Source organism: Canis aureus, chromosome 11 (genome assembly GCF_053574225.1).
Source record: "Canis aureus isolate CA01 chromosome 11, VMU_Caureus_v.1.0, whole genome shotgun sequence".
NCBI classification, from domain to species: Eukaryota; Metazoa; Chordata; class Mammalia; order Carnivora; family Canidae; genus Canis; species Canis aureus.
This window is the reverse complement of record NC_135621.1, coordinates 40,096,134-40,123,796: the sequence shown is the minus strand read 5'-3', so window position 1 is coordinate 40,123,796 and position 27,663 is coordinate 40,096,134. Positions and strand designations below refer to the sequence as shown.

The window sequence follows — 27,663 nt, the reverse complement described above, 5'->3', positions numbered from 1 at the left end:
ACTCATGATGCCAGAATATAAAAAAGAAGAGAAAAGTGGGCTTCAAATGTGTCTGCTTTTAAGGCACAGGAGAATGCAGATTACTGGAATCGATGGCAAAGCATTTTTTTAATCATGCAGTAACGCTGCAGCGTGCTAAGTGAATATGACATAGGTTGGCATTACCAGACTTAGCGCTCAATTCACAGGAAAGCAGCAGTCAGAAAAATTAGAGCACTTAAAAAAGAAAGTCTCATCAAGCAGAATTCCTGCACGAAAGTGAAATATGAAAATAAGGCTGCAAAGTATATTTCCTAATGGCTCATTTGTTAGCTAAGCAAGGACAACTATTTACCAATGGTGAGTTAATTAAAATGTATTTTACAGCAGTAGCCAAGGAAGTGTGTTCAGAGAAAATAGATCCATTTAAACCTATTGCCATTTGGTGAGAAACACTTCCTCGCAGAGTTGAAGACTTTTTTTTTTTAAACAGAGAAGTGATTTTGGGGTGCCTGGGTGGCTCAGTCAGTTAGGAGTCTGACTCTTGATTTTATTTCAGGTTATGATCTCAGGGTTATGGGATCAAGCCCCACATCAGGCTCTTGGCTGAGCATAGAACCTGCTTAAGATTCTGTCTCTCATTTTCCCTCTGTCCCTCCCTGGTACAATCTCTCTCTCTCTCTCTCTCTCTCTCTCTCTCTCTCCTCTCTCTCAAAAATGAAATATAATAAAATAAGATAAAATAAAATAGTGATTTCAAGTGGTTTTCTTTTGCTCTTGACAAATCAACAAATGTTGATGAATCTACTCAGCTCTTATTTATTTAAGAAATCCATGGCGAGCTTGAAGTAACCAAAAAATTAGTGCCTATAGTCTGTATGAAAGAACTATAGGTAAGCCTATTTCCAAAGAGGCTGAGAAAATACTAATTCAGTCCAACGTGAAGTGGAATCTGCTAAGATGTGTTACTCTGATACTGATCCAAACGTGTGAAGTAGAAAAAAGATTTAGCTGGACAAATTTACTATAATAATTACTCATTGTAGTATTCATCAGTAGGTATAGGTACGTGGTAGAAAATATTTCAATATCTTGTGTGCTGTTGAACAAACAGCATCAACAGTGGACTTTATTCACTCTAATGGGCTTAGCCAGTGTCAGTTTCATGAGTATTTTGTCAGATGGAAACTGAAAATCCCGAATTGCCTGACCACGTGGGATTCAATGGCTCAGCAGGGGCAGGGCTGTACTGCCCTTGTTTCAGTACTGGGCTTAGGTGGAATTTCTGAGCAAAAAGAACTGCACTTAACCCCTATTATCACACACCAAATAGCTTTAGAAATTCACTTCTGCTGCAGACTTGATAATGTTTCTCAGTGAATTCATCCAGAAACTAGAAGGCAAGACAACACTAACATGCCAACACTTAAACCGTGGAAAACCATTTCAGCAAAAACTAACGTTTATATCAGACACTGTGTCAAGCAGCTTTATACACTTCGCACGCTGTCAAAAGTTAACTGTTATCTGCATTCCCACACAAATGTGCAGAGGATATATATATATATGTATATACATATACATATATATGTGTGTGTGTATTCTTTTTTATAGAATATATATAAATATATATATATATTCTCTTTTAGTTCAACCTGCAGTTTCAGCAATGTTTGTTAAATCTTGATGCAAGCAAAAAGCAAATTTCCATATTGCAGAAACTATTGAACTATGGAATTGAGGAGCTTCAGCCAACCTTTCACTGGAAGTAGTTGATTTTAAATGCAATGGCATACTAAATGCAAATATCAAAAGAATCATAGAATTGTAGCAGTGACTTCCAAAGAATGAATAATCTCAATAAAATTATGAGTTTATATCAGTATTTGACAGCACTTACCTGTATTGAAAGATATTTTCAGTAATGAAATACACACTGTCTCAGCATTAGCATGTGAACATTTGTAATTGATTTTTTTAAAAGATTTTATTTATTTATTCATGAGAGACACACACAGAGAGAGAGGTAGAGACATAGGCAGAGAGAGAAGCAGGCTCCATGCAGGGAGCCTGATGTAGGACTCGATCCCGGGACTCCAGGACCACGCCCTGGGCAGAAGGCAGGCACTGAACCACTGAGCCATCCAGGGATCCCCTGTAATTGATTTTTTAAAAAAGATTGTATTCATTTACTCATGAGAGACACAAAGAGAGGCAGAGACATAGGAAGAGGGAGGAGAAGCAGGCTCCATGCAGGAAGCCTTATGCGGGACTTGATCTGGGGACTCTGGGATCACACCCTGAGCCAAAGGCAGACACTCAGCTGCTAAGCCACCCAGGTGATCCTGTAATTGATTTTAATAGGAATACTTACATTGAACACCAGTTCAACCAATCATCTTTTCTTGTGAATACTGTTTTCACAATGGTATTCACAAGAAAGGATTCTATTATTCTTACTAATAGACTTGGATTATAGAAAACAACATTCAATCATTATTACACTTTGAATTTTGTCAATAAAATTCTTGTAAAAATGTCTTTTCTCTCAGAAATATAAATACCTATACCATTATCCTTACTTTGCCTCTTGATCTGCAAAACCTAAAGTATTTGCTAGCTGGTTCTTTAAAGAAAAATTCTGCCAACACTTGCCCCAGAAGAAGGGGAACTTTTACCACTCATCCCACTTAGAAAAGTGAAAAATTAGCCAAGCTCTCGTCGTGAACCAATTACTATCCCTGAACAATTACTGTTGCCAGCAGGATTAGGATCTATGACAGGATGGGCCTGGGCCACAGGCCAGTCCCTGCATCAGAGAGATAGGACATAGAGCCTGAACAGCCCCCACTTAACTGCAGGGTGGAATGAGAAAAGAGAATGAGAAAGTGTTGGAAAATTGTCGCTGGGTGGTCTAAAAGGAGTGTATTAGTTTAAAAGTCATGGAAAAGCAGACTAGGACCACATTACAAGTGGCATTGATGTCATGACAGCCCATTTCCCAATACATATATTTTAGAAATAAGAACATTTTAGACATTACAATTTTTTAAGAATATTACTGGTTTTTGATCTGATGAGAGCTAGAGTTGACACCAGGAAGACTATAACACAGAGGTTTGGAAAATAACGGACGGGAGATAAAACACATGGAATCAAGAATGAGAGATTCAACATATGGCTAAGAGTCCAAAAGGAGGGAATAGACAGAAAGGGATAGAATTAGTGTTTGAAGGATTTATGCCTTATAAGTTTTCTGAGTGGAAAGATATAATGAGTCCTCATATGTTAACAAACAAATCCATACCAAGACACTCCCGCTAGAGAAACTGCAAATTATCAAACTCAAAGAGAAGCTTCTAGAAGCTACCAAAGGAAAAGACATATCAACTTTAAAACAATAACAACTATATTATGAGTAAACATCTCAACTACCAAAAATAGAATCCAAAAGACAATGGGACAACTTCAAAGTACGAAGGGAAAAATAATCTCAACCATAAGTCGGTACACAGTTAAACTATCATTCAAGAGGGAAAGAAAGAGAAGCGAAGACATTTCTAACATACGAACACTGCGTTTGCTGCTTGTAGACAGACACCAAGATTAGTTTGAAAAAGGATAAACAGTTTGTCTAGGAGGAAAGAACACATTTTATTTTGGACACATTGAGATGTGTACCGGGCTGAAGATGTCCAGTAGAAAGATAAATATTTGTACCTGGGGCTCAGAAGAACTGAACTGAGAGTGATGTCAAAGTCATGGGCCCACAGTAATTGTTTCAGGGAGAAAAAAAGGAAGGCAAGTGACAGGAAGGAGTAGAGAGAGCAGAGAACAGAATGGTAGAAACCCAGAGAAGAATGAGTAGTAGGGCAGAAACTGTGGTCTGCAACGTGGGATGATTCTTCAGACAAGAAACATCAGAAGAGGTTTGGGATTCAAGGCATGAAGTTCATACTGGTAGAGTTATTCTTGAAACCAGATTCTCATGCAAACTTCCTGTTCTTTTTTTAAGATTTTATTTATGTATTCACGAGAGACACAGAGAGAGAGGGACAGAGACATAGGCAGAAGGAGAAGCCGGCTCCCTGCGGGAAGCCTGATTCGAGACTCTATCCTAGGACCCCAGGATCACTCCCTGAGCCAAAGGCAGATGCTCAACCACTGAGCCACCCAGGTGTCCCAAATAAAATATTTTTAAAAAGGGACTTAAAATGCTCATTTTGGATATTGGTAGAGGTCACCTAAGGGATTATAAATTGAAAAAAAAAAGGAAGATATTTGGCACAGGTTTAATCATTAGCCATTAGCCTGAAGGTATGACCTTAACTTTAAATTACTGAATGTCACAGCACACAGGCTTTATAAAGATCAATTTAAAAAGAAATAGAGGGGATCCCTGGGGGGCGCAGCGGTTTGGCGCCTGCCTTTGGCTCAGGGTGCGATCCTGGAGACCCCGGATCGAATCCCACGTCAGGCTCCCGGTGCATGGAGCCTGCTTCTCTCTCTGCCTCTCTCTCTCTGTGACTATGGTAAATAAATAAAAAAATAAATAAAAAGGAATAGAGTGATTATTCAAGTTACGGAGAGATCGTGTACACGTTGCATGAAAAGTCAGCTAGCTCAGTGTGTCGGCTTAGCCCAGGGGACTCTAAGCGTGGAGTCTACATGCAGCAGACTTTGATAGTGTAGCAACTAGCTCAGCAACTATCTGTATGTAGCCTTTCCCTCCTTGCTGCTAGTGTTCCCAAAAGATGAGGCCTGGCACAGGGACATTCTTAGTTACAAAGCAGATACTCTGTGTTGGCCACACTCTGAGCCCCTGACCTTGAAAGCTGAAGAACACATTCTTCTACATATTCTACTTGATGGGAATACAGAAGGGAGGACAGGATCTGTATGTTCTCAAGATAGTGATTACCAGTGGCATTCAGGGTATGCTTGTACAGACCAGCCTTCAGCACATACCATGCATTTAATTAATTATGAGAATGGATATTTGTGATTCGAGTGGAATTTCCATTGGCAGCATAATACAATGTTCAAAAAGTTCTCTATCTCTGGGTGTCTTGGTGGCATAGTTGGTTAAACAGCAGGGTCTTGGTTTCGGCTCAGGTCGTGATCTCAGGGTCTTAGGATGGAGCCCTATGTCAGGCTCCATACTCAGCACAGAGACTCCTTAAGATTCTCTGCCCCTCTCCCACCTTCTCTAAAATAAATAAATAAACAAATCTTTTTAAAAAACGTTCTATATCTCAACTTGGTCAAGAACTAAAAATTGTGTGCTTTAGAAAATAATTTTAGAGCCTCAAAATTAGCTCTGGTAATGAGAGATACTTACACAGCACCACATAAAGAGTCTGAATAAAACTGAAGAAATAAGAGCACGGAAAAAGTAATATTTCTACATTCGTGTATTATTGAACATAGTTTGTAACATGTATTACAGTTAAGTTAATAAGTTAAGTATTGCAAGTAAATATTTGATCAGATCTACATTTACACTGATCAAAGCTTCCATGCTCAAATTGTCTACAAAACAAAACAAAAGATTCTGGGTAAATATTGAAAGCATTGAACATAGGATCCAGTTCTTAACAGGTAGGAATAAGTGTTTTCCAGTTTTGGATTGAAATCTTACTTCATCAGGCCCACATACACCCTGGTCCTTAAAAAAAAAAAAAAAAAACAAGAATGGACACCTGCTTCTTGCCTTTCTGAATCAGCGTCGTCTGTGGCTGCTGTCTAAAGCTTGAAGGCAGTAGTCTCATGCCTACTACTCACGCCTACTACTCACTACTGTGAGTTACCGTTTGCAGAGAGGATAGGGAGATGGTCAGCTTTTTAACAATCAGCAAGTAGGCTAAAAGCCTGTGTGATCACCTCCACCAGATAGCCTCCCAGGAGATGTCTGCAGGAAGAACTGGAGGAAACAAACAAATAAACAAGAAACCAAAAAGCAAAGAATGAGATTTTGCCTCTCTTCTCCAGGCCCTCTTCCCAGTGAGCGGAGGCCAGGCCCGGGTTGAATGTCTGAAGAGTGACGCTGGGGGCTGCGGGAGGACTCCTTGATCCTCTGTGCCACTCCTGTAGGACCACATGCGGATCTGGCATTCATGGGTCCTGTCCTAGCATTGTCTCACCGTGGTCTTGCGCTCAGAGGAGTAACCAATGGATACATTGTCATTGGAGAATTGTTGAAAAAGTGACAATTTGGGGAATATACTCAGGGGGTGCAGCCAGACTCCCCTTCCCACCTCATGCCTATAAGTCCCTTATTGAAGGGGCATGGTGGGTGCTGGAAGTGAGCTGCCAGGAGCCAGTGTTGGCTGTGAAGCAGGCTGTTTCACTCCAGACAATGAGGACGTACAAAATATCCGAGGGATTAAGCAGGGTGGAGAGCCAGCAAGCTGGGACGCTCACAAGCCACACAAGGAATCTAGTGATGGTCGCAACCACAGAGAATAAGGGGGAAGCTGGTAACAGAGCCAGAGAGGGCCAGACCCTTAGGTACGTGTGTTATGGGGTACAGGGGTCAGTTCTGGGGTGCTTGCTCCTATTCCCTGCCGGTGTTGGAGGTTGCTTCTATGGGGCAAGCAGAGTCTCTGGAGGGTGCTGGCGGAGTGAGGCATATGCAAGAGTCAAGGACCTTCAGGGCTCTCGCAGATCTCACAGGAGAGCTTTTCACCTCCTTGGTCCCCGTCACTGGCAAGCCCCAGAGCTTCGGAACAGAGGATCTCACCGGTAATCGGCTAAGTCCAAGTTCAGAAGTAGATGGCTCTGGTGTGACTGGCAATTTTTGAAGTGCTGAATTCCAAGCTTCTGTAGAACTTGAAAGATTTCCAAGAAGAAAAAACAAAGCCCCGGGCGCTGAACTATTTCTGAGGAAAGGAGTGGGAAAAAAAAAGAAGAGGCTTCCTTCACTCTATCCTTAAGGCTTCCCCTCTTTTGTCCTTTTATGAGAGGAAAGGGTGAACTGTCATTTGTATATCTGACGGGTAACATGGTCTCTCTGCTAGGGGGAGGTTTCTGATGAGCAGGCAATAAATTCCGGTGGGTAATGGGCGTGCCAGCTGTAGCTGTGAATGCTCAGTGAATACTTATTGACCAACTGACTCCAGGGAAGTGCATTAGACAGGTGAATTATGTTTTCAATTTGTTATTTTGAGAAGTTTGCATTAGCCATTAAAGAACATGATTCCTCTGGGGTGTGCTGAGTAATTAACTTCCCATCAGTGGAGAAAAAAGCAGCCGTCAGAGACACAACACAACGAAACACAAAGTCTGCTTTTGAAAATGGTTGTTATCAAGTTTAGAGGCAGACTCCTCACCTTTTAAATAGTCACCTTCATCACCTGTAAATCTGGCCATTATTGAAAGTCCAATTAATTTTAAGCACTCTAATTACACCGTTACATAATGATACCAGATTTTAAGAGTGAAAATGCAGAAGGCTTGCAAAAAAAAAAAAAAAAGTGTTAATAGTCCATCTTTGATCCTTCCTTTCCCAGGAGGAGAGGTGAAACCTGTTTGAGATGGAAAGGAAGGCTTTGGAACTGTTTGGAAAAGATGGTCCATTACATAGCTGCTTTAATTAGCGTGTAAATTGCACATCAGTATATCTATTACCCTTCATGTGGGAGGACAGCCTAATAAAATATGCTCAGTCAAGTGGCTTTGCATAATATCTCCCTCGCTTCTTTCCTTTAGCCAAATGCAAATTATGTTCAGACTGGGCTACGGAAAATGTGTTTCAGAACTTAACTTAGGCTCACCTAGAAACAATTTTGCTATTTATTTATTTATTTATTTATTTATTTATTTATTTAAAGATTTGATTAATTTATTCATAAGAGAGAGAGAGAGGCAGAGACATAGGCAGAGGGAGAAGCAGGCTCCCCACGGAAAGCCTGATGCAGGACTCGATTCTGGAGCTCCAGGATCATGACCTGAGCCAAAGGCAGATGCTCAACCACTGAGCCACCCAGGTGCCCCCAATTTTGCTTTTTAAATTAAAAACAGCTACAGCTCTGTTAAAAAAAAAAAAGCAGATAAGCTGTTAAGAACTTTACTGTGCATAGTGCAACACTTTCCTCAAGATTGGTTAGGAAAAACACTGTTTTCTTTAAGGATCGCTCATCATTTTAAAGCAATGTATAGCACTTTGATGAGCAAGCAGAAATCATGCATTTGTTGGTGAACTGTTCAAAGTGCTGCATGAAACGTCCCAAGTTGCCCACAATTATTCAGGAATTGGCATTAGAATTGCCTTCCAGTTGTTTGCTACTTAATATCCTAGACACAGTGGGGGATGTAGACAAAACAGCCTCTTCTCCAGGAATGTCTCATCTTATTGGACAGGCTCAATTGGAAAAGGCACAAAACCTCAACCGGAGGAAATTTATTCAGTGGAAACTAGGCATTTGAGAACGAGAGGGGGTCATTCTGAGTCATCCTGGAGAAGTGGTTAATCTGGAAGGATCAATCCTAGAAGTCTTTTCTTCAGGAGACGAGTTTTGAGTTGGTATTTTAAAAATGACAGGACACAATTTGGCTGAAAGAATAAGGGGAAGAAGGTGGAGTCACTATTCAAATGTGACACAAAGTTGTGAGGAGGTAGAGTGTATGTTGGTTTTATTTTTTTTAAGTATCTTTGTTTTAAAAATACCCTGCATTCCAAAGGGTAAGGACAAAGGCAAATAATTTTAGACTTTGAATCAAAAACTTTGAAATAATTGGAGTCAAGTCAGGAAGTCATCACCACCCTGGAGGAATTTGGTGTGCATGCTCAGTGAGCTTCCCACTGCTTTTTTCTGCACAGAAGCTGACACTCCCAAGCACGTTTTCTGGCAGTTGATGGTTTATCCCTACCCCTTTGTATTTTGGAGGCTCATAAAAATACCTCCCCCCATAGTTTTGTTGCAATTGTTTTCCATGGATTTCTTGTTTTGCTTTTTAGATTTGGAAAGATGTACTAACTATGCAGCAATGCCACTGCCACATTCTTAGGTCTGTCCCAAATGTGTGTCTGTGTGTTCTGATGATTTTTTAAAAACAACTTTATTGAGCTGTAATTTACATAGCATAAAATTGACCTACTTAAACTATATAATTCAATGATTTTAGTATATTCACAGACATGCACAACCATCACCACAAGTTTAGAACATTTTCATCGTCCCCCTCATACCCTTTGGCTACCAACCCCTATGACCACCCCTGCCCTCCAAACCTAGGCAACCACTAGTCTACTTTCTGTCTCTGGAGATTTCCATATTCTGGACATTTTATATGAATGAAATAATATACTATGTAGTCTTCTGAGACTAGCATAATGTTCTCAAGCTTCATCCATGTTGTAGCATGTTGGAAAGTGTTTGACTCTATGGCCATACCACATTTTGTTTATCCATTTGTCAGTTGATGGCAATGTGGTGTTTCCATCTTTTGGTTATTACTAGTAATGCTGCTGCAGACATACGTGTACAGATTTTTCATTTCTTAAGCGAAAAGACCTGGGAATATATACCTACAAATGGAATTGCTGAGTCAAATGGTAACCTGATGTTTAATCCTTTGGTGAGATGCCAAACTTTTCTGAAGTAGCTGTACCATTTTCTATGTGCCGGCAGTGTATGAGGGATCCAATTTCCTCACATCCTGCCAACATTTATCATCTCACTTTTAGATTCTAGCCATTTGAGTGGGTGCAAAGTGGTATCTCACTGTCATTTTGATGCACATTTCTCTGATGACCAAAATGATGTTGAGCATTTTTTCATGCACTTATTGGCCATTTCTACATCTTCCTTGGAAAAAATGATAATTCAGATCTTTTGCCCATTTATTGAGTTATTTGTGGTGTGTTTTTTTAAATTACTGAGTTGTAAGTTTTTTTTAATGTATGTATATTCAGGATACAAGTTCCTTATCAAATACATGATTTTCAAATATTTTATCCTATTCCATGAGTTGCCTTTTTGCTTTTTTGATGGTGTCTTTTGAGACACCGAAATTTAAATTTTGATGAAGTCTAATTTATCTTTTTTTCTTTTGTTCTTGTGTTCTTGCTGTCATATCTAAGAATCTTTTGCTAAATCCACAAAAATGAATGTTTATGCCCATGCTTTTTCTTTATTTTAATTTTTTATTTATTTATGACAGTCACACATAGAGAGAGAGAGAGAGAGAGAGAGGCAGAGACACAGGCAGAGGGAGAAGCAGGCTCCATGCACCGGGAGCCCGATGTGGGATTCGATCCAGGGTCTCCAGGATCACGCCCTGAGCCAAAGGCAGGCGCTAAACCACTGCGCCACCCAGGGATCCCTTTTTTTCTTTTTTAAGACTTTATTTATTTACTTGAGAGAGAGAGAGAGCAAGAGTAGGGTGAGGGGCAGAGGGAGAATCAGACTCCCCGCTGAGCAGGGAGCCTGATTTGGGCTTGATCCAGGGACTCCAGAATCATGACCTGAGCAGAAAGCAGACATACCCAACCATGCCCAACCAACTGAGCCATCCAGGCACTCCACCCATATTTTCTTCAAAGAGTTTTAGCTCTTACATTTAGGTCTTTGATCCATTTGGAGGTAATGTTGGCATATGGTATGAGGTAAGAATCCCACTTCATTCTTTTGCACATGGCTATCCAGTTGTCTCAGCATCTCTGTTGAAATACTATTCTTTCCCACATTGGATGATGGTCTCAGTACTTCATCAAAAATGAATGGACCACAGATGTATGGGTTTATTCCTGGACTCTCAATTCTATTCCATCAATCTGTGTGTTTATTCTTGTGCCAGAACCATACTATCTCAATTACTGTTGCTTTGTAGTAAGTATTGAAATTGAGGAGTGTTCATCCTCTTCCTCATTCTTCTTTCTGAAGATTATTTTGACTATTCTGCATCCCTTGCAATGCCATGTGAATTTAAGAATCCAGTTATCAGTTTCAGCAAAGAAGTCAGCTGGGATTCTTATTGGAATTACATGTAATCTGCATATCAGTTTGGGGACTATTTCCATCTTAACAATAAGTCTTTCGATTCATGAATAGGGACTATTTTCCCAATTGTTCAGATCTTCTTTAATTGGTCTTACACTTTTCAGGGTAGTGTAAGTTCTGCACTTCTTTTAAAAAATTTATTTGTAGCTTTGTGCAGTGGCACTATCATAGCCAATGAAATTTATCCCAGGTGTGATTATTGCTAATTAAAAAATTTATCCATAAAGAGCTATTCTTTTTGATGTTATTACAAATGGAATTATTTTATTAATTTCATTTTTGAATTTTCCTTAACATTAAAAAATACTTCTTATTATTGGGGTGCCTGGGTGGCTCGGTTGGTTAAGCAGGCGCTTAATCTCGGTCTCAGCTCAAGTCTTGATCTCAGGGTTGTGAGTTCAAGCCCCAAGTTGGAATCCATGCTGGGCATGGAGCCTACTTAAAAAAATGCTATTTATTGTTAAAATTTCAAATATATGTAAAAGATTCCTCATCACCTTCAGCAATTATCATCTAATGGCTGATCTTTTTTTCACTTTTATCCCATCCACTCTATCCATCCTGAAATACTTTAAAGCAAATTTCAGGTATGGTATTCTTTCCTTTATAAGCACTTCAGAATATATCTTTAAAAGCTAAAGATCTTTAGACATCACTACATTATTATCATTATGCCTAAAATATTAACATTAATCTCTTGCTATCATCCTGTATCCAAGCAGTTATTACTTCTCTCTCTCTCTCTCTCTCCTTGAGTACTCAACCACTTCATCCTTGTGTGCATACATTTTTCTGCTTCACTTACACAATTAACTGAAACCTACTTAAAGTAAGATACTGTATTATATTCATCATTGTAACTAAATGTCTGTTGTGGGAAGGCATGATGCTTCACAGGGTTTTCATTGACTTTCATTTGCTTAGAATTACCTCCTTGTAATATAGAATGAAAGACAACAATTCCGTAAGGCAACATCTGTTTCAACTTGACACATTTTGTGTTGGGAATTTTGTCAGATGAATTGTCCAAAATATAAGAAATCTATTAGACGGTTTATAAGGGAGTATTGACTTATGTGATTTTGAATTAAAGAAATATTTTCCCCTAAATTATCCCATAAGATGAGTTAGCCTGGGAGAAAATATAGTTACATTTTGGTACAATTTCTATAGATTTGGATTCCACTCAGTACTTACTAAGGTCTTCTGAGGTTTAAGTAGCGACTTGTCTTTGTTTGGACAGTGAGTCAGAAATGGATATTAAAAGCTTGTTTATAAGTTTCCATTTCCTCCGTGTTGAGCTTGGTTCCTGCAGAAGTCACAATCAAATTATGTCTAGACAGAATATTAACATCTATCCTGACTTCCTTTGTCCTCTGTTGTGTCTAAGGTATGTGTGCATTGTCAGAACAAGACTACATTACAAATCAAATAAACTATTCACTTAGATGTATTCCTGCAAATTTCCAATTTTAACTAGTTCTGTGAAAATTTCTTGGATACAAATATAGCTAAATATGAAAAAATAAATTGATTTCAGCATTCCTACAGGTCCAAATTTGGAGTGTGACCTTTCTCTTCTATAGAAAAATAAAAAAGACAATTTTAATCAGAGATAAGGAGTTAACTGTAGGAAAGACGGGTACCATGCCTTCCTTAGGGAGAGATGCACATTATTTTTCATGAATCTCTTATTCTGAATCCCCTGGGACTTGGAGAATAAGACAAAATTTAGCAATTCTGTGCTCCCTTTTAGTTTCTATTTTTTTTTGCTTGTTTTTGTTTATTTTCCCAATTTATTGGAACTGCCCAGATTTATGTTGGCCTTATAGTGCATTAATTGTGAAAGTCTATATGTTTATATATGTTATATAATTTATATATATATATATATATATATATATATATATATATATAAACCCTAAATTGCTACTAACCCATGAACAGTTTCTGAAAGAAAACATGGCCCTTGATTCTTTTCTTGTTCTCAGCTTTATTGTGGCATATTTGACATTGTACTTGTGTTAGTAACCAAGGGAAGAGAAGTCAGAGCAGTACAGACTTTTAACCAGTCCCTCCTATGGTCTGCCCACCTAGGCAAAGCTGCCAAGGGCCAAGAAAACAGTGGATAGGCCACTCCTCTCTGCCCCCATGCCAGGACAAGTTCCCAGAGAATCAGGGTCCACTGAGTAAGGAAAAGGAGGGCAGCAAAGGACAGAGGCCAGGGAGGGAAGAAGCAAACAGAGCCTCTTGGTGGGCTGGTTCAACCTCTTGGCCCCTCACTCTCAGTAGGATTGGCCAAATGCCTAATTCCAAACTCACAGGAGTAACCAAGCATGGGTCCACTTGGTTCTGTCCCTGGGACTCCCCCTCTCTGATAATACCATGCCTCTTAAGAGAAAAGTGTTAGATTTTGACACAGCAGAAGTGGATTCAAATCCTGGCCTTGCTGGTTAGAGTGGTCTGGCCTTGGGCAATTTATTGCATGTTTCCAAGCTTCAATATCCAGCTCTGCAAAGGGTTATTGAGAAGAGTAAGAGGCATACATAACTGGAAGCATCCAGTCCCCAGGTCATGGGATTCAAGCAGCTGTCAAGATAGGGAAAAGCAGCAGGAGGTCTTTGTCCCATGTATTCTTTTTCAAGATTTTATTTATTTATTTGAGAGAGAGGGAAGAATGAGTGAGTGCAAGTGTGGGGAGCAGTAGAGAGAGAGAGAGGGAATCTGAAGCAGACTCCACACTGAGCTCAGAGCCCGACATAAGGCTGGAACCCACAACCTTGAGATCGCGACCTGAGCTGAAATCAAGGGTCAAATGCTGAACTGACTGAACCATCCAGGTGCCCCTCTTTGTCCCATGTTTTGACCCACTTAGTTCTGGAAGAGCAGACACACCAGACATAGCCCCAACCTTCAGATTTCCCAGCACAATGCTGGCTCACAAGGAAGATACCCAAGCAGTAAGTTCTGATGGGACACAGCTGTAAGGCCAGCTGTGGATGCCAAATGACACCTCGCAGTGTTGGCAGTTGTGGAGGTCAGACCTCTCTGGTTATCCCACATCTGCCATGGCACATCCAGCAGGCCTCATTCCTCAGCACCTCGCCCTGCTCTTGGGGATGGAGATCTCACCCTTTTCATCTATAAGGAGTTCACAAAACACATTCATGAAGAGTGCTGTGGATTGAATTATGTCCCCCTCAGGCTCATATGTCTAAACCCCCCAAACCTTAGTGTATCAGATTGTCGCTGTGTCTGGAGAGAGGGCCTATGAAGAGGCGACTGGTTGAAATGAGGCTGCTCATGACTCTGGTCAATGATACTATATATGTTACACTTGAAAATTAAATTTTCTTAAATGTTCTCACCACACACCACAAGAAGGTAATTATGCGAGGCGATGGGGGTGTTAGCTAACCCTATTGTGGTAATTTCACAATATATAGGTTTATCCAGTCGTCACATTGTCCACTTTAAATTTGCATAATGTGGGCAGCCTGGGTGACTCAGTGGTTTAGCGCCGCCTTCAGCCCAGGGTGTGATCCTGGAGACCCGGAATCAAGTCCCACGTTGGGCTCCCTGCATGGAGCCTACTTCTCCCTCTGCCTGTATCTCTGTGCCTCTCTCTGTGTGTGTGTGTGGTCTCATGAATAAATAAATAAAATCTTTAAAAATTTTTGCACAATGTGATGCGTCAATTAGATCTCAATAAAACTGAAAACAAAAATAAAGCATTTAGGTGGGGTCCTAATCCAACCTGACTGATGCCCTTATAGTAAGAGGGACTTTGTTTTCTAATTATTTATTTATTTATTTATTTATTTATTTATTTATTTATTCATGAGAGACACACAGAGAAAGGCAGAGACACAGGCAGAGGGAGAGGCAGGCTTCCCTGCGGGGATCCCGATGTGGTACTTGATCCCAGGACTCAAAGATCACGACTCAACCACTGAGCCACCCAGGTGTCCCTAGGAAGAGGGAATTTGGACATGCAGAGACTAGGGATGTGCCTGCACAGAGGAAAGGCCATGTGAGGCCACAACAAGAGGGCAGCCATCCCGCAACCCCACAAGAGAGGCTTCAGAAGAAACCAAACTTGCCAACACCCTGATCTCTAACTTTTAGCATTTAGAACCTAGAGAAAATTAATTTCTGTTGTTTAAATCTCCCAGCCTGTGGCACTTTGTCACGGCCGCCCTAGCAGACTAAGTGAGATATTCTTACCACACTTTAGTGAGTCAGGCAACATGATCCCAGATTTACAAATAGGGAAATTAAGGTATAGAGAGGTTATCTGAGTGACTTCTGATCACACAGATGACTAGAACTTGCATTTTCTGGCTCCAAATCCAGTGCTCTTCCTTTGGCATCAGATCTGTCTCCTCCAGGAGGTGCATGCTTCTCTGGGCTATGCCATTCTGTCTTCTCCTGGGGAAGACCCAGGCCCATCAGAAGAGGAAGAACCTTCCTAAGTCATCTTTGATTTCAAACCATCCTCATGAAGGCAATGCTATCACTCCGGCAAATCAATCTTTATTTTTTGCTGCTGTTTCTCTTTGCTTTGGAAATCCAAGGAGACTTAAAGTTTTGGATTGTGAGGAAGTTGGCAAGTGTTCAGTCCATAGAGCACTCTCAGGAGTACACAAAGTGGAACCCCGCCCCTAAGACTGTTGGGAGACCTCTGACTTCTCACTTTGAATGAAACACTTAATAGACTCATTGATTTTAGAGCTGAAAACATCAAAATTATCCAGGCAAACAGGAAAGAGAGACTGAGAAAGACTGAGCACATTGCTCCATGTCAGAACATTCTTCTAAGATTGGAAGGACTCAGTGTCTCCGCGTACAGACAATTAATCATACGAAATTAAAGACAGAGATGGGAATGGCCGGGACAGGCACAGTGACACCATGAGAAGTGACAGCCTGACAGTAAAGGAGGGAGAGCCAGGCTGACTGCCAGATCCAGCATTACCCATGCCTCGTCGCCTGCGGCTGCCTTATGCAGGAACAAACAACCCTGTGGTCCCCAGTAACTCTCAAGGTATCTCCATACGGTGCGTGTGGGGAGCCAGTTGATTAACGTCTGCCTTTGGCTCACATCATGATCCCAGGGTCCCAGGATTGAGCCCCAGGTCCCGCTCCCTGCTGGGTGGGAGCCTGATTCTCCCTCTCCCTTTGCCCTTCCCCCTGCTCGTGCTCTCTCACTCTCTCAAATAAATAGATTTTTTTTCAAATAAATAGATTTTTAAAAATTCTTAAAAATAAAGACATCCCCATACTTACAACTCAGTTAAATCATTAACATTCATGATGATCTTTGGCCATCTAGAAAATTTAAATTATACTCTATTTACTCTGATTCCTAACATAGGGACTTACATTTTATAAATAACACCAATAGTAATGAACATTTATGGAACGCTATGTGCCAGGGTCTGTGCTAAATGCTGTATAGGGATCATCTCATTTGAGACATATTGCCATCCAAAATGGTTTCAATTAAAAATGCTTTGGTATTAAAATTTTTGTTTTTTGTATTTTAAGCTGCAGTTGGCTGAAAAATTCGCTAGCATGGAAAAACTCACTCACTAAGGAGGACCCAATTCATGAAGCTTCTGTGTCCTCTGTGTGGATGTGGATACAAGGTAGACACCTGAGGTTAATTCTGCTTCTGATCCAGTGTCCATGTGCTTCCTAATGCCACACGCTCTTCTGTCTGTGGTTTATCTATGTCTCATGTGTCCTTCAGGAGCCACTGGAGTCTGATCGCCTTGGGGCAGCCTTCGTCCACTGCCCTGGCCCCGAGTCCTCTCCCTTCTCTAAGTGCTGCAGCTCTCACTTCTTTTGACTCACTTAGTTTATATCATCTGTGATCTGGTTTTGCCATCTTTTTTGTGTGGCTGGTGATAGTCCATAATGTTGACATGTGCCTCGAACAATCAGCACTTTGTGCTGAATACTGTACTTGCTCCTTTGATGCTTCCTACTGATAAAGAGGATCACTTGTGTCACAGTATGTCATTCGCACATCCATCCTCTGAGACCTTCAGTTTCTCATTGCTACTACGCTGGATATATACTAGGTCTACCACCTACCTCAAGGGGGTTGTTGTGGGCATGACTGGAATAGTTTGAAAACTGTTTTTTTTTTTAAAGATTGTATTTATTCATTTATGAGAGACACAGAGAGAGGCAGAGACACAGGTAGAGGGAGAAGCAGGCTCTCTGTGGGGAGCCCAATGTGGGACTCGATCCCAGGACCCCAGGACCTGAGCTAAAGGCAGATGCTCAACCACTGAGCCACCCAGGCATCCCTGAAAACTGTTTTTTAACTTCAGCATTGCTACATAAATGTTAGTTATTTGTTGTGCATTTGGAGTAGTCACATGGCTTTTCAGGAACATACTTAATGTGGATGATTTCGGGGAATCGGCCTAGCCTGGACCCTGAGAAGGGCCCCACCTCCCACTTGCAGGTGTGCAGAGTTACCACTTGAACCAGCTCTTTCTGGGCCTACTTCCTGATCCCCTGACTCAAGCTGGGTTACTCAGATTTTCTCTCCCCCCTCAAAAAAAATTCTAGCACATAGTATTCTTCTAGATGTTACATAACGTTGCCTAAGCAATTTTGGGTGATTTTTATTATTTTTTAAAACAAAAAAGCCTCAAGGCAACCTATTATGACAGATACACCTGTCCTCTATTCCCTAGTTGAGCCAGTTTTTCTGAAAGAGCAATACATTTAGTAGTAGTAGTATTAGATTAATTTATGAGACAAATGACTTTTTCTTTGTGAAGATACCCTAAAGGACTAAAAAGATTGTCACAATATGTTTTCCCAGAAATTTATTTCCTGAGTTTGAAATGTCAAAGGAATGTATTTTGTTTTTCAAAACATACTTCTGCATAAGCACTAGTAATTAGTGTTTATAAAATACTGCAATGCAAGGCCTGTTCCAGTGAGTGGTGGGGCGGGGCACAAGTCCCACTCTGCGCCTCCCACCTCCAGATGCAAAAATCTACTTTTAGTGTTGATGCTCTTGGCCTTTCTGTAACCTTTGACCCTGTCTACTCATTGTTCTCATTCATTCAAGTCATTCATTCATATGGGCTACCCTCAGTTTAAAGTCTTCGTTTTACTCAAATTATTTTTTTAATCTCAATGGCTTCTCCCTGCTGACTCCTTTTTAAAAAAATATTTTATTTATTTATTCATGAGAGACACAGAGAGAGGCACAGACACAGGCAGGGGGAGGAGCAGGGAGCCTGATGCGGGACTCGATCCCAGAACCCCGAGATCTGCTGATTCCTTAAGTATAGGTTTTCATAAGCATTATCTTTTCCTCTTTCTCCTATCTTTTCTTTTCTTTTCTTTTCTTTTCTTTTCTTTTCTTTTCTTTCTTTTTTCTTTTCTTTCTTTTTCTTTCTTTCTTTCTTTCTTTCTTTCTTTCTTTCTTTCTTTCTTTCTTTCTTTCTTTTCCTTTCCTTTCCTTTCCTTTCCTTTCCTTTCCTTTCCTTTCCTTTCCTTTCCTTTCCTTTCCTTTCCCTTTCCTTCCTTCCTTCCTTCCTTCCTTTCTTTCTTTCTTTCTTTCTTTCTTTCTTTCTTTCTTTCTTTCTTTCTTTATTTCTTTTTCTTTCTTTTTTTGTTTGTTTCCTTCTCCTAGGTCTCCTGGGCAAATCATGTACCCATGCTCGAGAATTCTTAAATGACTCACAGTGGCGTACTAATAGAAATCCAAGCTGTTTACCATGGTATTCAAGGCCATCCAGGATGGAATTTTTCTTCTTTCCAACCATATTTTCTACTCCACATGCTCTCTGCCCCCTCTGTGCTGGAAGCATGCCCTGCCCTCCCTGGAGCCTGCCATCCGTTGTCATGTCACACTTCTGCTCATCCTCTCTTCTCTTTGTGGACTGGCTTTGGCTTTCCCTTCTCTTTGCTGATCGAAATACTCCCCAAATTCTCAGTTGGATTTAAAGGTCTTGCTTGCACTACTATTAGAGCGTCTGTTTCCTTCTGCCTGGTATTAGAGTTGCACATTCTGATCTCCTTCTTCACTGGATGGTTCATTCTTTTTTTGAAGGGCAGCACTTCTTTCTTGTTTCTCTCCTCCACTCACCGTGCAGTGTTTTGCAAATAGTTGGGGAGGCTGTTGAGTGTTGTGGTTGGGAGAACTGGATCCACATAGCACATGACAGAGGACTGTATGCAGTGTGTGCAGATTTACTTGGGCACATCTCCCAACCCCTCCCCAATTTTAAGATTATACACCTGTGAGGTGAGAATAATAGCACCGGTGTCATAGTTTATTGTGAGGATTAAATGAGATAATAGAGGGTTTAGTGTAGAGCCTGGAATATAAGCAGTGCTCTCTGTTAGCTTATTATAAATTAACCTAAATGCTTTAGGCATCATTAAATACTAAGTCCTAAAATATTTGTCCCTAAGGGAGTTTGTACAGAAGGAAAGGGTATTTTTTATTCCTTTTACCTTGTGAGAGTTCGGGTGTTTATAAATTGGTTTTAAGTTGTTATAATTATGATTTTATTTTTTCAGGATCTGTTTGAGCTATTTCTTGTCCTGCTAATTCCCTCCTATCCATTCTCACAGAGGTTCTTAAACTTGAATGAGCACCAGGATCCCCTGGAGGCTTGTTAAGGAACAGATGGCTGGGTCTCCACAGAATTTCTAATTCTGTAGGTCTTGGGTGAGGATGAGTATTTGCATTTCTGACAGGTTCCCGGGTAATGCTAATGCTCTCAGTCCAGGGACCCCACTTTGAGCACTGTGAGGACTCAGCTCACAAGTCAGGGGGTCTCATTTATAGATTTTTAGGGTAGGGTCCTCTGGAACACATGCTTTATAATTTCATATAGAAGAAAGATTAGCAGAAAATAGATGACCCTTTGATAACTAGAATTGACTGATTATGTTAATAATTTGCAGGTTATTAACTCACCAGGCTCTAAAGTCTTTAAATTATTCAAGTTGGCATCTTGAGTGGAAAGATTTCAATATTACATCAGATAAGTGCTGATGTGGGAATTCTCAGGTTACAGGTTACTGTATCTCATTAGCCTAGATGCTGCAATGTTGGCCGGGCTAACATAGCCTAAGTGCGCATCTTTCTGCTGTAGGTGGTAGCAGCCCAGGCTGGAATGTGGCCCTGGCTTGGCCACTGATGTTGGTCCTTCTATCCTGTTAGCAGGGAGTGACTGATTCTCTTGTCAGTCGCAGAGGCAGATTGGGAGAGAAGATGGAATATGAGCCAGGAGAGATTGGATGCACAGTGCTGCTGTCTACAGAGAACCCGCTCCTTCTCACTCTGCTTTCTGGGATAGACACAGTAACCCCAAAAGGCTGAGCATGTCCGCTTTTTGGAACACAGGGTTTCTTTCTTTTTCTTTCTTTCTTCTTTCTTTCTTTCAGATTTAAGATACTTTTTTTTTTTTTTTTTTTAAGATTTAAGATACTTGAAAGAGAGTGAGAGAGAGCACAGTGGGAGAGAGAGAAGCAGACTCTCTGCTGAGCAGAGAGCCCGACTTGGGTCTTATTCCCAGGACTCCAAGATCACAACCTGACCCAAAGGCAGATGCTTAACCAACTGAGCCATCCAGGTGCCCCAAAACACAGGATTTCTTGGACCTGAGATTATGATATTGATATGATTTCTACTGTGTGTGTGTGTGTGTGTGTGTGTGTGTGTTCAGGGGCAGAGAGCAGACATTAACTTGTTTAATCACCGCAACAATCCTCTGCAAGAATATTTGCTAGCATCCTCATCATGTAGATGAAAAAAACTCAAGTTTCTTAAAGATGTTGAGTGATGTTCCTGAAACTCATAGTTGGTAAGTATCAAGGCCAGGTTACAAGCCCAGATTGGACTCTTACTCAACTGACAGGTAGCAGAGGTAGAGAAACAATAGCCTTGTGTCTTATTACAAAATCAGTTAGTTCCTTGCTTCATTCATTCATTCATTCATTCACACATTGATTAAGCACATACTATACACAAATCATTATGAAATGTATTCTGAGAATGGTAAGAAGACAAATGTCCCAAAAGATGTTACCTTAATAGTCTTTTTTTTTTCCCAAATAAAAGTTCTCATTTATTACGGAGGCAGCCTATTCATAGGAAGTATAAAAGCAAAAGCAACTAATAAAACCAGTGAAAAACCAGTAAGACATGTTCAACTATTCAAAGAGAAGTGGTTTTCTTCAGCTTGCTTTGGTAAAACCCTAGTGACCTTGAGACAGCATAAATGTTTGCACCAGCACATATTCAATTTCTTATAGACCACCTTGGTGCTCCTCCAGTGTTTCCTCCTGGAGTTGAACCTGATTTTATTACTGGTTTCATTTAAATCCATTGAAAATGGATTAAAATTAGCAAGTAATCATAACATGACAGAATGAAAATATTATCTGTAACATTATTTAATAAAGGAACAAATAATAGAATATGGAAACTAAGAGGCTGACATAATGGGAAATCCAGTTTTTAATATGACCTAACACTGCCGTCATCATTAAATTTTATTACAAAGCCGACCCATGGTCATAATTAAGGACTTCTAATAAAAGCAGTTGTTATGATATTATTATCTAATAATATCAGTTATTATTAGTTGTTAAGATGGTTTTGACATGCAATTAATCTCAAGTCAGTTGGCTTAGAGCAAAAGACATTGAATGTGCAAAGTCCCTGGAAATCCAAAAAAGGGGGATGGCACCTCAGTAACTCTAGGATCTTACCAGATACCCGTTCCTTTCATCTTCTCTGTTGTACTGCCCTCCAATGGGGCTTTGTCCCAAGACCATGTGCATGACTTCAAGGTGACCACAGCTGTCCCACCCATCACATCCAGACATGATAAGGACTGGTGATAGGAGAGGAACTGTCTTCCTTGGGACCCTTTGAATGATTGAGAAAAACCTTTCCAACAAGCCTCCCCAACCGACTTCCTTTCAGGGCTCATTGGGCCACTGCTAAACCAATTCCTGATATGGAATTACCATGTTTGCCTGGGATCCGTCACGATTTACCTGAGCCTTGGAGCTAAATTGGGGCTGTGCCAACGTGGAGGAAGGACGTGGCCATCATAGGTAATAAACGTGTCTGCCTTGATGTCAAGAAACATAGACTGGACAGAAGAGAGATATTGCAAGACTCCATATACGGTAAACAGTCCTGAGGGTAAGCCCCTTGTGGATTTCTCACTTTGAGAAATCACTGCTTTTTGATGTCTCGTAAATATGAAACGATGACAGGCATTCACAATTCTCTGCATGCAGCTATCAGCAGGCTTTTAGTGATTTCATTTGAATAGATGCCCATCAATTTGCTGGGATCTATTTCTGTTCAAATGAAAATAAAGAGATATTAATTAACAGGAACTCTGGTCACATTTTTGGTAATTGCATTAGAAAAAATTTCTCCCAAGTGATTGTTCAATGTGGGGGACTGTATGAATTCTGGGAGTTATTTGTGATGACGTGATTTAGTACATTCTTCCCAGATTCTAACCATATCAAAATCTGTTTGGTAAAAAAGTACAGGTGAGGACGAGCTGGATGGCTCGTCCTCACCTGGATGGTTTGTCCTCACCTCGGCCTTAGCACTGCCATCCCTCCTGAGGCTGAGGGGCATTTCCCTGCCCTGTTTGGCTCTGGGCTAGAATTGGCCCAAGAGAAAGACTCATGAGATCTGGAAGATGGAAGGCAATAGGGGCCGCACTCGTCACTTGGTGAGTTGTTAGGGCAGAGGAGGCAGGTTCTTAGACCTTTCCACAAAGTCCCACTACGTGGACACAGTAGTTTTTGCAGCCCTTTCCAGGGACCCCTGCCTTGCAGGTGCGGTGGGCCCCAGCACTCTACCCTCACCTCCAGGTGCCTGGGCTGAGACTCCACTGTGGTCTTCTCTGACCTTTGGTGGCTGCTTTCCTGACTTCCATTCCTCCTCCAGCTCTTGTAGCAGTCATGAAGTCTGATTGTGTCTTAGATGCTTTGTGCTCAGAATGGCTACTGTTTTCCCCATCAAACCCTAATCGGATCCTCTTGCCTTCCTCTTTCTAAGCACACATACATGCATACACACACACACACACATATAAACACACATTCTCAACAACTTTGTTAGTTTGGCTTCATGAATATCTCACATACTTAGCATTTCAAAACATTAATACAAATGAGGTGTGTTTAGTATACTATTTATATATTTAGCAATAGTCTGTTTTCCTTTCCTAGATCTTGGATATGCTTTTACGAAATAGCCATTACCTTCATTATTTTTAAGAATTCCATAGTATTCTGTTATATGGCTATAATGCAGTTTGTTTTATAACCATTCCTATACTGATGAGCATGTAGGTTGCTTCCAGGATATTGCCACTATTAATAGTACTGCGGTGAACATCCTGGTAAAGTTATCTCTGTGTGCACAGGGCACACATTTCTGATAGGATAGATTCTGGAGGTGCATGTGGCTGCTGCTGAACACATTCACATTTGATATTTGATTTGATATATATTGCCAAACACCCTCCAAAAGCTGTGGCAATTTTCATCCCATTAATGTATTGTGGTTATTAATGCCTTATTTCCTGTGTAAAAAGCCAAGATAACGGGATACAGCATTGCTTCTCATGACTCCTATAATCTTTTCAAATTCATATTTTGTATCATTTTGTCTCTTCACCCTTCAGGGCAGGTGGGTAACGAAGTGCCAAAGAGGTTGTGACAAAAAAGTTTCAGAGGAATATATTTGGAATGGAAATCCACATCTCTCAATTCTCAATCTTTAGTACTAAATCTATCTTTTAAATTCAGCACTTTGGCTCTCAGCCTAGGATTCTTTCAAGAAGGGATTTAAAGATAATTATTAGAAGCTTAGCATTAAGCTGAACTGCATCTAGCTACTATTTTTGAGAATTATAATGGTCCAGTATCAACCGTTTTTGTATGATTCATCCTAGGACCAAAGCCCAGGAAACACTGCAACCTCAGTTTACCATTTATTGATGGACTTACTGTATGTTTCCATATAAAGCATTATGTACAAGACACTATGTAGGATTCAAAGATAATATCAGGGATAATGTAAGGATAATATTAAGCCTAAGGAATTCACAATAATGAGAATTAAGGATGCTTCCTTGGGTCTTTGTGGCTTGAGATCTGAGTTCCTCTTCCTCCCAGAATCACAACACTTTGAGGCAGACATTCAACCAGTCATTTTTTTCATCCCATCTAGTAGGATGCCTTGTACATGATAGGTCACATGAATAACTGTTAAAAAAAAAAGGGCTTTTAGGCTTCTATTCTGACAGGAGACAAGCAATACAGAAGTAAACAAAATACCATATACTTGTCAGGAAGAGCCCCTCCTCATCATGAGTGTGATTTACACCGTAAGTGCCAAAAGTGGACAATAGACATGTGGATCAGAGCAAGGCAATTTATTACCCATAGCACAGCAAGTGGCAGAAGCATGGGCAGACATGCTTGCGGTAGTTCCTGTTACCCCAGGTCCTGGGAGATGAGGCCATGCTGATTGCTGCACCGAGGTGGGCTGCAGTGGGCCTGAGCCAGGCAGGGCCAGGGGTGTAGCACGAAGCCTGCAACAAACAAGCTAGTTCCCCTTCTCTGAGGGAGCTAGCACTTACATAGGAGTCAGACTGGGGTTACCTTGACCTACTTAGTTGAATGCCACTGAAAAAATCAGATAAGTCCAAGGCAGATGAATAGAAATGATGTAAACTGAACCACAAAAAGAAAAAAAAAAAAAGGAGAATCCAAGAACTGTGGGATGGCCTCAGTAGGTCTAATGTATATGTTACTGGATCCCAAACGGAGGTTACAGAGAGAAAGGGCAGAAGAAATATTTGAAGTAGCAACTGTTGCCAAATTTTCCAAAGTTAATGGCAGATACCAAACCACATGACCAAAGAGCTCTGAGAATGCCAAGCAAGATAAATACAAAACAAGACAGAAAACAACCAGCTGCAAAATCAAGAAAAAACCTATACACCTAAACATATCATTTAAATTTCTCTCTCTCAAAAATGAGTGGGAAATATCAGAGAGGGAGATAGAACATGAGAGACTCCTAACTCTGGGAAACGAACAAGGGGTGGTAGAAAGGGAGGCGGGCGGGGGGTGGGGGTGACTGGGTGACGGGTACTGAGGGGGACACTTGATTGGATGAGCACTGGGTGTTATGCTGTTGGCAAATTGAACTCCAATAAAAATAAATAAATAAATAAATAAATAAATAAATAAATAAATAAAAATAAAAAATAAATTTCTCTCTCTCTCTCACACACACACACACACACACACACACACACACAGAGGCAGGGAAGACTCTGAAGGCAGGCAGAGAAAAAAAGACCACATTACATATAGGGAACAAATGTAAGAATTACAGTAGACACTTTGTCAGAAATTAGGTGTGCCAGAGACATCTTTAACAAGATGAAAGAAAAAAAGCTATTGACCTGCAATTTTACATATATTGAAAATGTGTTTTTTTAGTTTTTATTTATTTATTCATAATAGAGAGAGAGAGAGGCAGAGACACAGGCAGAGGGAGAAGCAGGCTCCATGCAGGGAGCCCGATGTGGGACTCGATCCCAGGACTCCAGGATCTTGCCCTGGGCCAAAGGCAGGTGCCAAACCACTGAGCCACCCAGGGATCCCCCTGAAAATGTGTTTTAAAAATGAAGAAGAATAAAGATTTTTTCAGGCCAACAAAAACTGAGAATGTGTGGTCCACACTACATGTCTCTAGTGTACATCTACACTACAAGACATGCTCAGGAGAGTTCTCAGGCAAGAAGAAATATGATATCAGATCAAAACATGGATTTACACAAAGAAATAAAGACCATGGGAAATGAAATACATAAAGGAAAAATAATGTTTTCCTTTTTTCTAATTGCTCTAAAAGAAAATGAGCAATGTTGAGAAAAAAATAGTAGCAACAGATGATGTGTTTGCAGAATATAGAAAAACAAAACAGGTGACCACAGTAGCACAGAGGATGGGAGGGGAGGGGTTGGGAGTACATGGTTGTAAGGTCTTTATGTTATGTGTGAAGTGTTATAATATTATTTGAAGGTAGACTCTGATTAATTAAAGATGTACCTTGTAAACACCAGGGCAGCCACAACATTTTTAAAAAACAGGTATGTTCTTTCATCTTGGCCACCTACTTGGAAGGCCCGGATGCTTCTGATCTGTGGGAGCCACAGTCACAGATGTGGGAGGCTGGGGAATGCCAGAGGCAGAGCCACACCACTGGACCAATTTCGGCAAATATCACCCAAGGAAGGCTGGTGTGATGCGTTACCACTTAAAGAGGAACCCGAGCTTCTGCCCGACTGTCAACCTTGATAAACTGCCGACGGTGGTCAGTGAGCAGACATGGGTAAACACTGCCCAGAGCAAGAATCTAGTGCTCCCGTCATTGATGTGGTCCATCCGGGTCTGCTACAAAGTCGTGGGGAAGGGAAGGCTCCGCTAGGCAGCCTGTCACGGTGAAGGCCAAATTCTCTAGCAAAAGAACAGAAGAGAACATGAGAGGTGTATGTGTTGGGGGGCTGTATACTGGTGGCTTGAAACCACATGGGAAGAGGTTCATTAAAAGCCAGCAGATGCTTTAAAAAAAAAACAAAACCAAAACAACTATAAATAATGACTCAATAGTGAAAATAAAATGAATAATTAAAAAGTTTGATTAACCTCAGAGACAGCCAGAAGGAGGGAGAAAGAAACAAAGAACAAATGAGACAAATAGCAAACAAATAGAAACATGATAGATTTTAATTCAAATCTGTCAGTAATCATATTGAATGTAAATGGTCAAACCACATCAATGACAAGTCTGTGAATATTAGATTTGATGAAAAAACAAGACTGAAGTTTATGCTGCCTATAAGAGACCCACCTTGAAATAGAAAGGTGTGATAGGTTGAAAGCAGAAGTTTGAAAATATATGTGGTGCAAACATTAAAAAAGCTGAAACAGTTATGATAATATCACAGCAGACTTTGAAACAAGACATGTTAAAGGGATAAGGAGGGACATGACTTGATGAAGGGGTCAAGTCTCCAAAAATATATAGGAATCTTACAGGTGTAGGCACTGAACAAGAGAGCTTCAAAATACACAGAGCAGAAACTGATAGGACAGAAAGGAAAAGTAGGCAAATCCACCGTTATGGTTGGGGATCAAAACACTCCTCTCTCGGTGACTGAGAACTGGTAGGAAAATAATCAGTAGAAATAAAGAAGACATAAACACTATAAATTAACTCAATCTAGTTGACACTTATGGAACACTCTTATTTATAGAACCTAATAGTAAAATACATACTTTTTTGAGGTACACAGAATGTTGACCAAGATTGGCCACATTCTGGGCCTTAACACAAACCTTCACATATTTAGAAGAAAATTACTAAAAATTTAGAAATTAAATAACACACTTATATATGATTTGAGAGTCAAAGAAGAAGTCTCAAAGGAAATTTTTTTTTTTTTATTGGTGTTCAATTTACTAACATACAGAATAACACCCAGTGCCCGTCACCCATTCACTCCCACCCCCCGCCCTCCTCCCCTTCTACCACCCCTAGTTCATTTCCCAGAGTTAGCAGTCTTTATGT

At 40.5% G+C, this 27,663-nt stretch overlaps 1 non-coding gene across 1 annotated transcript; it reads left to right on the top strand.

Annotated features, from left to right (window-relative positions):
- The first annotated feature begins 11,127 nt into the window (after window positions 1-11,127).
- On the top strand, window positions 11,128-11,266 carry LOC144324438 (U4 spliceosomal RNA). The gene has a single exon (XR_013389950.1). It is a non-coding gene; the product is annotated as a U4 spliceosomal RNA (small nuclear RNA).
- The last annotated feature ends 16,397 nt before the right edge of the window (window positions 11,267-27,663 follow it).